Below are 13,547 nucleotides of genomic sequence, written 5' to 3' on the forward strand. Positions count from 1 at the left end.
TGGGAGTGCTCTGGAAATGAGAGGTAGCATCTTGGAACATCTTGCATTTAAAGAATGATATCCCCTCAGCTTTCCAAAGATGTCTGATTTCCTTTTAAAATGATTCTGTCACAAATCCAAACAGCTCTCTTGTTTCAAACAGAAGTAGAATTAGGGAGTGCTAGCCTGGAGGAAAGGCAAGAAACTCCCCAGGCTAGACAATGCAAGATCTTTAGGCATTATAATTACGTGTAAGTTGATAGTTGAGCTTCCAGAGTGCTGATAGATTCGGCTGCAGTTTTGGCATGTCTTTCCAGGGTTTTTTTTGTTTTGTTTTCTCTGACCTTTGGAAGGCCTTGACACTATATATGCACCCAAATAAAAAGGAACTGAAATTCTGGTCACTTTTTTTGTCCTGAAATGGAAAAGAAACTCTTCTGAAAATATTGTTTTAATAGTAGCAGCTGGTATCAGGCACAGGGCCGAGGAACCTCCACAGCTACAGTTTTGAGTCTTAATAGCTTCTGACATAAATAGGACTGACTGTGAGAAATACCTCCACAGTTCACATGTTGTACACGGTTGATAATGTACAACATTGTGACTGCACCACTGTTCTTCCTTAAATAACCTCCTTACTGCTCTTTGAGTCTTAGCCTAGCAATGCCAGCACTTCTGTCAACTTGGGGAATTCAGTGCTTGCCAATGTGAGAATTATCTGTGAGCTCATTAGTGCTAGCTCTTTGAACATCTTGCTCTTGAACTGCCAGCTGTTATACGATCTGATCTATTTTCTTGACAAATTAGGAGTAAATAAATAAATACCCCACCCCCGGCAAATACACACTCACACTTGATACCTACCATTTTCCATAGAAATTTTGGTTCTTTTACTTGTTTGTTTTTCTTATTCTCCATCCTCTTCCCAATCCTACCAAATATTAACTTAACCTAGAAATGGAGCTTTATAGAAACAGTTTTCTAGATGTCTCCACTTCGGGGAAATGAATGTTATTTTCTTCTTCTTTCAGAAAATGTGAAGCATCCATTTTCATTTGTACCACTGGGATATGAAACTTCCAAGCTTAAAATAAAGTAAGGGATACTTACTGCTCTGCGAGCCTAGAGCCCAAGAACAAGGTTGGGATTCAGTCCTAGTCCTGGCAAATAGACTGTTGCCATTTCTGATGGGGGCAGGATCAAGATGGAAGAAAAAGGGTTTTCATTCCATTGGAAAGGGATATAATTGCATGAAGATGGGAACTTAATTCTCCTCTGTCTTATCTCCACTGACTTTAGGTTGGTAGGCTAGCTTTGTTTTGCTTTTGCCTCTATTTTGGCAGCAAAGATCTCACTCTAGGCCCCTCCATGTAAGCACAATACTTCTGTTTCCTTAAATGGTCCATTACATTAGTAGAAGAGCACTACTCCTTTTTCATTAACTCACTTAATATTGCACTTGGTTAAACATGAAGTGCCTGGAGCTTACACACACGCACACACATGCGTGTATATCATCAGCCCAAGAAACCTGGTATTCACATATTTTCTATTTGTTTGACTTTCATTGACTGAGTCTGAGGCTTTTTAAAAGTAATTGTCACTTGTCACTACTCTTGTCACAGTAATTTAGACACCAGGACACAGAGCCCAGGATTCCAGTTGTGGCAATATCAAAGCTGTGTTTCTGATTCCCAGGGCAAACTTTTAATAAGGAAATGGTAGGAAAACAGCCTCTGCTGCACAGATGTTGCAGCTAAGACAGAAGAGTTTGAGCAAAGGAATATCTCAGTTCACTGTCTGAACCCCCTGCCGAGGGAAGTTACTCCCTCCCTTTTGCATTTCTTCTATTAATACAACACCTTCATATCTCTTCTCTGTCACTTTCCACAGAAAAGCCCAAAGCTTTCCCCTACTTTAATTTTATTCCTTGATACATCTTCATATGGTTGTAATCTTTGATGGAGCCAGCTCTCGTAACACTATCACAAGCCTCTGCAATTTGGATTTTGTCTTAAATCCTCAGCTGAAGTCCAAGGTTGTGGGACTAATTTTAGTTGTACAAAATGAGAGTTTCTAGCCTTACTCAGAGTTTAGGCTTTGTGGAAAGTGTGCTGTGAAAAGACCACATCACTTTCCAGAGCTCCAACTGCCTAGAAATAATCAGACTTCACAGAATTCCTTTGAAAGATGGGAATAAGGTAGCTTGGCAAAGACAAGCTCAAAAGTAGTTGACTGTTTTCATACAGAAGAGGAACTGAAGGGACTGATTCCTATGGAGTGTGATGGAAGCTTCATCTGTCCTGTATCTGCTTATGAGGATCTTTTGTCGAGCCTGGGAAGCAGATGAATGGTACTGTCTAATAAGTAGAAGTGGTCTGAAAGGTGAATTTCAAATACATGAGACAACCTATGACCTGTTGTATGCCCTGGTGAGTCACTAGCCCACCTTTTCTTTGGCTAATAAGAGGGTTTGGGGTGGGTGTATCTTTTTCCAGCTAATGCTGCCTACAGATGAACACTTGAACTCCATGTTGCAGGTGAGGTGTGATTAGGAGGTTGAGTTGATGTTGGCACATCCAGCTGGCATGCCTGTTTAAATCAAGTGTGCTTTGGCAGCAGTACCCCAACTACGGGTGCCAAAGAGGTGGTGAAAGAAGCCTTGAAACTCAGAAGGCCAGTAATGGAGGAGGAGCAGCAGGTGCTAGGCAAAATAATAATAAAAAAAAAAGAAAACAAAAAAAAAGAAAGCAATAGCATCAATGGATTTTGAAGGCAGTACTTTGCATTCAGCAATTAATGTAGCAAGTACTACCCAATTGGCATGGACAGGAAGAATGTCACAAATAACCCCCCTTGACAAATTAAACACAATTTTCCCCCAAGTGTCTTCAGCTGTTTACAGCCCCAGGAATTGCTCTCATTTGCAAGTAGCTTCCTTTTTTTAACAGGGAAGATTTGATCAGCATGTCTGGTCTTGAAGGATAGTTTTTAGGGTTGACCTCCCCATCCCAGTGAACCTGTTATTTCACAAATAACACTTATTGCAGCTTCATCTTAGAGGGGAAAAAAAAAAAAAGCGAGAGAGAGAGAAAGAAAAAGGAGATAGAAGTGGGCAGGGGAGTAATTTCTATCAAACAAAGGTTTTGGGCCAAATTCTTACGTATTGAAGAACAACGTAGCAGCCAAGGGATGGCACCGTTTCCAGCTATTTCTATGTCTTTTTCCTTCACTGAGGTGATAGGTGCTATGATTTGTCCAAGCTGTAGACAATGACTACAAAGTGGTGCTCAAGCGTCAGGTAGGAGCACTTGAATTTGTCAGAAGAGATGATTCTCCATCCTTGGCTTATTTTGTGTTATTTAGCTATTTCTTCAGCTAGGAAATCAAACTAGTTTGGGTTTACTGAAGTGTGTATTAATGCTAAGTTCTGTCTGGATGGTCATGAGGTGGAAAAGATGAATGTCTAGCTAAGGAATTCCTCCTAGCTTCATCCAACCAGAAGGGGAAACTGCTCAAAACAACCTCAGAGTGGAAGATCGTTCCTTTCTTCGGTTTGGTTTTTTTTTTGTTGTTTTGTTTTGGTTTTTTTTTACCATATCTACTCCCCATCACAACTTTATTAGAGGACCAATGGAATACAGCTGCCACAGACACAGGAGGAGCATCTCTGAACCTCATCTTCTTTGTACAAGCCAAGGTGGGATATAGTAGTAGCTGGAAATCTTGCCATTTTAAATAATGAAGTTAGGGCTTTAGTGGGAAACCCCTGCCAACTTTTCAAAAAACTTTGTATCAGTCCTCTCTTCTCCAAAACATACAATATTAACAGAGTTTTTTTCCAATAGATGCTTGTATCTTTTGACGTCCATGGAAGGACCTCCAAAATATGAGTTCTTTCTCCTCTTTTCCATCCATAGTTAAAACTTTTATTTGACAAAACCAGCAATGAGTCCGGGGGGAGGTGGGGGGGGTGGGGTGCGAAAAAATAGGACAGGGTAAAATAGCCTCTATGACATGAAGGAGAAACTGAGTTTTTGTTTAGAGACCTTTTTTAGGTTGAGTAATAAAGTGCAACATGGGAATGTTGACAAAACAAGTAAAATGGTATTTAGCAGTGTTGCCATCACAAATACTCAGTGTGAACAAGTTGATGTAGTCTCCTATTTACAGGAAATTCAGTGAACAAAATTCTGAGATTATTCCTAATGTGCATTTTCAAAAGCATCACCAGACTCCTGCTTGGCTGCTAGTTGAAGGCAGTTCCATGACACACTATTTCCTTCTTCATGATGTTTTCTTTTTCTTTTTGAGTAGTTCTATCCTTGTTTCATATCATAGCATAGATGCTGATTCCTGATTTTGTGCTGCTCCAACTTTTGGTCTAGTTTTACTTGAAAGAAGGAGACTGGAACTTTTAATGAAGTGTAGGTTTATTTTAATGTCTTGGAAGCCTCATTTTTGCCTGTGGTATTGGGAGATACATGGAAGTTGTATGTGGTATGTGAGAGTTAAGGAATACATAGACATTTAACCATCTGCATCCATCTTCCAAGCAGTTGGTCTAGCCATGGTTTTGTATGCATACAAAATTTGTGCTGAAGTCAGGCATGAACACTGAGATGTCACAGCTTGTTCTGAAAGGGTTAGATGCATTAAAGGGATGCTTTTAGCTATTCCCTCTCCTTTCCATGCCTACAGGAAGAAGCGTTTGGAAGCGCTCTGCTGAGTGAGTTTTAAGCTGTTTGTGGAGTTATGAATTTTAGTTACCTTTTGCCTTATTAGTTCACAAGATAACTATAGTGCCTAATTCTTTAAATTTTGTAAGGAATCAAATCCCAGGAGCCTTAAAGCCTGGGATGACACTGAAAAGGGACTCGGTCCTTTAATTTGCTTCCCTTCAATTTCCAGATGGAAGTAGGTGACAGTTCAGCACTGGTTTACCCGAGGGAAAGCCTTGAACTAGTTTGCATGAAAAATTCCTGCTTTGCTAAAAAATGCTCAGAAGGTAGTATTAGAACAGCCCCAAAATGCAGGTGTTTATATGAGTAATTAGTTGCATTCTGGTCACATCCACTCCCTTGGCAGATGTCACGAGATACCCTCTAGCTGGGAAGCTTTACCATTCAGGTCTGCCTTTGGCAGTGTGTGGCCTTATCAGTGAGAAATGTAACTCTGAAGAAGTTGAGGCTATTCAAGACACCACTGTGATTGAGAATATTTGCAAACATGCTTTTGCTACAGTTGCTCATAGCATAAGGAGTTATAAATATGCCCCTTTCCTCCCTCTGTCCTCTTCTACCCTCACTCCTGAGGCCATTGCCAAGTCTCAGATGGTATAGCCCCATAAATATATTTAAGGCTTGCTTTCTCTGGGTTTGGGAGGGGGGTGCGTGTGCTTTTTGTTGTTGTTGTTGTTGTTATTGTTAGTTACTTTTTTTCCAAGTGGAAAGACAGTAAGCACTGGAACCTCTTCTGATAATTAGATCTTGGGAGTCAGCTCATCTATTTCTGTTTATATGCTACCCCCCCAAAAAATGTGTGTTTTAGCAACACTAACTGCCAGCAAGGTCCAGAAGTCCTTTTCAGTAATTATGTACTTTCAGCCTTCAGAAAACACATTTAGTAGCCAGCTGACCCTAGAGGAATACCATTTTATAGAGGAGATCTTTGCTAGCAGTAATTGGTCAGCTGGAAATTTCCCTTGGGCAAGTTTAAAACACATCTTCTTTATCTACAATGGAAAAGAAGTTTGTCCTATTATCCTCCTAGTCATAAAGATGTACTTTAGTCTCACAGAGAACTTTGAAAACATTCCCATTTAGAGAGAGCTCTGCTTATGTATGGAGGACTCAATATGTTTAGTAATTATTACACAGAGTGCATTTGCAGAAAAATGGGGATTTTGTGGCTTGGCAGTTCATGTATTTCTCAGCCAGATCTGCCATTTGCTATCACATCTCTAGACTCTCTGCAGCATTTCAGTAAATAATTAAAATACTGGGTCTGACTCTCCCACTCCATTATCAGCCTTTATAGCGATGGAATTTAACTTAGAAACACATTTATGTATACCTATTGCCTCCTGGAGGAGGGGGGTAAAGCACAGGCAGGTTCTGGCTGACAGGTCAAACATTGCTAAAAAATTCTGGACGGGAAAAATAATTTTTAATTTTTGGACAAAGTTAAGGTGAAGAAAAATAAAAAAATAGTTTCCACATCAGCTACAAGTCATGTCAAGGAGAAATGATAATATCAGAAATGAAACCAAGTTACTCGAATTTTCAGCATCAGGTTTTAATGAAAAAAGTATTCTTTTCCTCTAGTATTGTCACAATTAGTTTCTAGGGGGATAATTGGAATCAAACATGATTGATTTCAGGTATGAAAGCAAGCAGCAGGGGCAGGTGAACTTCTGAGCCACAAAGATCTTTTTTTTTTTTTTTTCTTTTTACTGTCATTAAGTGTAATAATTAAAAGGAGGCATAGCTCAGTCTCCTTCAAGATACAATATTTCAGCAGAAGTGTCCCTAAAATTAATGTTGTACAAGTTTTCCACCACGACTCAGCAGCTATTTAACTTTTAATCTCTCTTCTTTTGTGCTGACAACCCAATGCATGTTTCCTCCATTAACAGTAAGACCATCCATGAGAAAGACTGTGGGCTGCCAGTGGCAGACAGGCATAGGGGATCCTGCTAGGACAGGCAGCGCTCCTGCTGATCTGCTCTTCCACTGGTACCACTCATCTAAATGCTGGCTGGGATCTGCTCTGTCGAAGGGATGGGGTGGGATGGAGACGTGGGTCTGGGTGCTGAGGACCTGCCCTGAGTGCCCTGCACTGGCTGGCAGATGCACCAAAACCTTTCAGTCCTGACGCCGATGGCCCTTCCAGCACCCGTGGGGTGGGGGCTGCTCTGGTACTGCCCGAAGAACGAGGTTTTGTCAGCCAACATTGCTCCAGCATTTTCATCCAGACTAACACCCCTGACAAATCTAACTCACTGTAGCTTATGAGTCACTTGTGAGCTCATCTTCCTGATGGTGAAGGCACACGTTTTCACTAAGCATCTGCAAGAGAAATGAGCTGTCTATGGGGCATTCCCAACAAACTCCCTGCTGCTGTTTTGTAATTGACCCTCTAAGTAACAAACTATTGTTTCTGCTCCTTGGTAGGATGACTGAGCACAACACAAATAACACAGCGCTGGTGAGATATTCATTTGAAAGATGCCAGACATACCTTTGTTTGGTTTTTGTTTTTTGGAGTTCTTTGTTGGTTTTATTTTTTTTGTGACTTAAAGGTGGCTGAAATCTTTTCACGGGAAAATGTAACTGTGCTTTGTAGTAACACAGCAGCTGAATAATTTTTTTTCTGATGCATTTTGCTTTGCTCAGATCTTGTCCTAACCTGTCATCACCTAAGTGTTAATAACATAGTCAAGAAGTTTTTTATTGATATTAAATGTCTCAACTATTTACCTCTTTTTTTTTATTGTTGCTTTTGAAATAGAAACTTTTGCTTTTAGTTTTTCAGAAGAAAACCTTTCATCTGTTATTTTTCTCCACTTAATGAAAAATTTTGAAATATTGTTATCCTCTCTGATTCAGAACTAAACCAGTTCAGGAATTGCCCACACATAAATAGCCAGGACAAAGTGATAATCCAGCTGTTTTAATAGCACTCTTGTTCTGCTTCTTGCCTAAAATGAACCCTTTTCCAGTGGTATAATTTTCAAGAAAACATATTGGAGAAACTGTTCACTAGAAAGCAATGTGCTGCAAGAAGGGTGGATGTGTAGAGGGAAACGGTGCTGCAAAAGTACATAGACCTTGCAGGTATTTCAGGGAGTTTTGCTTTGGATCAGCTTTAGTGGTGTCCCATTAGCTGAAAGCCTATTGATAGCAGCTGAAGTGGCTTGGTTTCATGCTAAAGGAGTCTAATTCACATGCTCCGAAGTCATGTGGTGATGTAAATCAAAATTCTGTTAAATGGGGCTGATCAGGAGATCAGCTTTGTTTTAACAAGTTTCTGCGTATGTAGTCTTAGATACGGCCTTCTAGCATCAGACCACTGCTGTGGACGCTTGGTCTTCTCTTAATGTTTAACTGCCTTAACATGTTCTTCATTTCAAGTGTTGGCCTTCCAGTTACACAGAGCTTGGCAATAAATGGTGTCCTATCATGCTTTCATGGTGATCTTGCGTTTGTCACAGAGAATGAAAAAAATCAGCATTTGTTGTTATTAATAGCAACTGTTGACTGTGCAGTGGTAACTGCAATGTGAATTACTAAGAAAGAAGAGGTATCCGCTACTGTAATTGTTTTAAAACTGTAACATGATGGAAGCTTTTGTTAAATAAGTCTGAAGGCAAGTTTAGAGAGTTTTATCTTCCTATTTTTAATTGAAATATGTGTAATTTCAAGATCCAAGAGACCAAAAATCATACCATTAAATTCCATAAACATGAATTGTTGTGTCAAGTTATTAGTGGAACTGACAATTTGACAGTTTTTTGTAAATGCTGATGTGATGTGTACATAAGTGGTTTTACTCTGCAGGAAGTAGATAAATTCAGACCCTTTTTAGCCCCACAAACTGTCATCTTAGGGAGATGGTTTATTGAATTTATCTGAACATGAAATTAAAATGTGGTTGATGTCTTCCTATTTGATGTGTGTATAATTTTGTGATACTAGTCAGAGCTGTGTATTTTGAACATTATGTACAATTCAGTCGCAATTAAGGTAAATAGAGGATGAGGAAGCAGTTGATACGGTAGGTATCTCATGACGAGTTAGCTCTTGTAGTCTCAGAAATGGTTATTAACCTGGGAGGATCTGAGATATCTCTAGCTATTGAAATTGAACTGTCTTTAGGGAGAGTAAAAGAGACCTTATCCTTGGAGGGCAGTTTCTGAAGACATTGACTTTCTGCCATTCCTTCAGTGCAGTCTCTTCATATTTACAGTACTGCCTTATGCTTTTATGACCCCAAATGTCTACTAGAAAAAAAATTTGATTGGAACTTACTAGATCCTTCTAATTTTATGGATATATTAGCAATGCTAGCCTAATAATGTCCAGAAGCAAGGCCAAAGATAGGGTAGTAAAGTTCAGCTCTGCTGAACTAAAACTGATGCTGCGGGTTCATCTCAGAATGAATCCTTATTTCAGTACTTAAACACATGTGCCTTTCATTTCTGTGATGGCTGAGAAGAGATTGTAAGTCACTACTCCGTTGTGTTGAAGACATTTACAAATTAAAGTCTCCCAGAAAATCTTGTAGGAAAAGGACTTAAATTTCAATATAAACGACAGAAATGAAGGAATTAATGATTTGCACAACTTCTTAAAGTAGTTAATGCAAAAACTTCCTGTAATGCAATGTTCTGACTGAAAATTAACATGCAGAAATCCAAGACAATTTAAAATGATAGTTCCCATAGCTACTGTAACTCATCTAGCAACCCAGTTAGGCAGTCCTTGATAAAAGTGCATCTGTCTGTGTCTAATTGGAGTTTTGGAGATGGACGTTAACTCCTCAGTGGGACAAAGGTAGATAGATAACTAGGAACATTAGTTGCCCACACTGCTTAAATAAAGAATGAGAGTGACTCAGCTAAATTGTACTATAAAGGTAAAATTCCATCATCGCCTCGACACATTATTGCAGGAAAAAAAATGCAGGTGGGCACGTACTGTGAAGATCTTCTGGTCTGCCTTCTGCAAACCACAAACATCCTTTCACTTGGGCAAGCTGATAACACAAGAATGAATAAATGCCAGTTAACATTTCCCTGCCTGTGATCAGAGAAAGCCATCGTTCAAAACCTAACTGCAGCAGTACTGGGGGAAAAAAAAAAAAAAAAAAAAAAAAAAGAATTAATTGTTAGATGTGTGTGTTTTCAGCAAAAATGTCCTTCGAGCCTTTGGAGACAAAATAAATCTTACTATCCTGATGATAGCCTGAAAGTCTCTGAAACTTGGTGGTCTAGATAGTTCAGGGAAAATGGAATCTTGTATATTTGACAGCATAATTATTATGCTCTGTCAGATTTATACAGCTCTTTCATAAGAAACAATACTTCATACGGATATTACTTTTCTCATCAAATATCACTTTAGAAAAAGTTAATAATTTAGGAACTTTTATATTAAAAAATGGCTAATTCAACAGATGCAACTGATACCATCATCAAACATGGCATGATGGCCACTGAAACTTTTCCCTTTTGCCCTGAAGTAAACCTGGTGTTTACGTCAAACTCTTCTAAGCTCGATGATCCTGGGTTTCAAGCAGTGGTTTAACTCTTCAGGACAGATGGTTGCTCCCTTCAGTATTGTCCTGTCCTGAGAGCCATGGCCAGTTACGCTCACTTTACACTCCCTTTGCCCTGCTCTATCTCTGACCTCATTAGAAAAAAAAATACTCTGTTTACCCTTCTCTTCAAGTTTTGATTTTTGGGTTTATCCCTATTTCATTGGCACAAAAAGTCATCTGTAATGTTCCTTACCATGTCAATACATTTATTGCTTGGAGGAGTAAAAAGGTCAATCTCTGAAACAGTTCCTAAAAACTGGGAAGAAGTGGGAGCTTCATTGTGAACATGACCTTTCTTTAACTAGTTCAAAGAGAGTATTTTCCTGATTTAGAAACAACAAGTAATTCAGGATACATAGCATAAAATGGAAGACTTGTGGAAGAAAAAGAATTAAAATCCTTACAGATAAAACTAATTTGATTTTTTTTTTTTCATTCATAAATGCATGCTGGGTAGAACCCTGGCTGGGACGCCCTCCTTAGAGACAAATGTAAATTAAGATACATACATTTTATTCTGCTTACATACACACACACATGTATTTACTTAAGCCAAAATAAATATAAGTGTAATATGTATGTACACAAGCTGCTTTTTGCCTAATTTACCAGTCACCCTGAAGAAAACAAAGTGCTGTGAAGCCTTGCTGTTGTGGGACCAGATTTGGAGGGAATAAATATCCAATGAGTAGCATTTTATAGGACATCACTTAGGCTCAAATCTCAGTCTGTGAAGTCAGAGAGAAATCTGGATAAGATTGAGCAAATAAAAAATTGTTTCTGAAGTGCCTTCCATGGGAGCTTAAATATTTCATCCTTGACATTGTGAATGTTCTTACTTCGTCAGGGACACCATTGCCAAGTTAGCCTCATTGATTCTCAAGGAAAAGAACCATAACACCACTTCATTTTTCACTAATCTGTGGAAGAGTACAACAGACCTACCGCAGCACATTAAGTGGAATTAAGGGATGCGTGTAGCATCTTTCTACAGCAGTTCCTGAGACACCCATCGGTCCGTGTCTTCGGCTTTGTACAGAAAATAATAGATTAATGCAATACAGAAGCTGTGCTGTTGTCAAGCGCAAGTTGAGTACCACCAATAGACAAAGGGGCAAATCTGATCAGCCTGGGGTGGAGAGTGGTTGTTAATTGTTGCTGCTTTTGAAAATCTAACTGCTTTGTATGACAGGCTCATTTTTCTGCATGTTTGTCTCCCTGGACCTCAGAAGGAGGCCATGTGAATCACACAGCTCACAAAAGGTAAAGCACTGATAGCAGTGGGAAGTAGGAGCTTTTGGTAGATGAGAGTTACTACAATATGCATTTGAAAGTCTTTCCCTCCATTTACCAGGTAAGGAGTTTAGGTACATACTTTCAGAGGATTACCTTGCTTGGGACTTAAAATTAGGTATGACTTGTACTTTGCTGTGCTTTTTAAAGATTTGCCAGTTGATACAATAATGGAGTACAATACTGAAAATTTGTAGGGGTATGAATCCCCTCTCTGGAAATAGCTCTCTTGATTCAGAAGTAGGAAATAACTTAGAATAAGGGTCTTATCTACCTGTGGTAAGTGAGGTGACTTTCCCACTTCTGTCCTGTTTACTGTTAGCTCAGGAACCAGCACAGAAAGCTGAAATTTGGTAGCTGCTGGTATGTAAGCACAGATCTGTGTTTGGGAAGTCTGGTTCCAGGTCAAGTGAAACTCAAGGAAAGAGGCATGTTGTCAGCTCTTAGAGGCATTACTTGCCATTACAGCTGTGTGCATACATGCTGGTTCCTACGTATATTGGATGAGTGGCAAGCCTGCCTTCGGACTACACTAAGCTCCCATCCACCCCACAGTGGCCACTGCTGGTTTATGCCCTTTCAGCAACATGCTGGATCATTCAGGGTTGGTCTTACATTGCGTTTCTCATTGCATTGCTTCACTCCAATTAGAAAAAAACAATAGCTGTGTACAATGAGAAGCATCTGGGCAAATATAATGTGCAACTCCTTAAAGAAAATTGCTTGCCTGGGTTGGAGGTGAGGAAGATGCCACTGACCTTGGTCTGTATTCCTTTAAAGATATGAGGTCATCAAATATATAGGTTTGCTTCAGATACTAGCAGTAAAAAAAGAGACATTCTTCCAGAGCTATGAAATGCATTTAGCAAGAGACTAAGCAGCACATCAGACCTTGAAATATGTGGTCTAGCAAGTGTCTTAAGGATATTTGGCCCGCACAGAAAACATTCAGTCATCCTACTCTTCAAGGATCGAGGATAATGACTGTCAACATGTTGAGGAAAATTGCAGAGCGAATTGAGCCCATCCTTCTACCTTCTGCCTTGGTTGGACAGAAAACTGCTATTAAGAAGAGTCAGAGAGGCAAACGATAACTCCAGTAAAGGGTCCTTGCCACTGAGTTCTAACCTGAGATACATCTTTACTAGGTGGTGTTTTGCTTTGCCAGACCAAGGGTTGAATCCAAATCAGCAATAATGAAAACATTTCTAAAAATATGCAATCGTTATTGCTATCCTGGAAACTCTTTTACTATCCTGTTATGATTAATTGAAATGCTTATCTAACACTCGTGATATACCTGCTTTAACCTTTTAATTCCCTCACTTTGCATTTGTTTCTTGATCTTGGGATGCATAAGTGAGGCAAAGGATTAAGAAATGCTGTTATTCTGGGCAGCAAAAGCTTTCACCTCTTCTTTCCTCCTCTCTACCAAACTGTAGGCAGGTATGTAAAAGTTTTAAATGTGGATGAGGAGGACAGGGCACCTGCACATGCTACTTCATAGCTGCAGCATCTAACACAGAGAAAGCATATGTTGTGCCAAAAAGAGAACGATCTTCCAGAGCATAGCTCATTCATGTGTTTCAGTAAAGAAACACCGGTTTCTACAGCCAGTGGTACCCACATGACACAGAGACAACACATCGCTGGAGTGTCTCTGCTGTCCAGCCTGACCGCCTTGGGTGGCACTTTCAGGGAGGAAGGAAGGATAGAAGTAATAGGCAGCAGTCCATGTGGAGACTTAGGATTAAAGGATCAGCATTTCTGGAAATGAAGACTATAGTGTATCTTTTTGCTATCAAGAAAGTAACTTTTTATTGGATAGCAAAGCAAATGCTTAGCTAGTATCCAGCTATGTCAGTTCAAATAGAAAAGAAATACTTACAACATCAGAGTGGAGGAATAAGTTAGCGCTTGGAATATTATAGCAAAATCCTCTTTTTGCTATC

Source organism: Falco biarmicus, chromosome 9 (assembly GCF_023638135.1).
Source record: "Falco biarmicus isolate bFalBia1 chromosome 9, bFalBia1.pri, whole genome shotgun sequence".
NCBI lineage: Eukaryota > Metazoa > Chordata > Aves > Falconiformes > Falconidae > Falco > Falco biarmicus.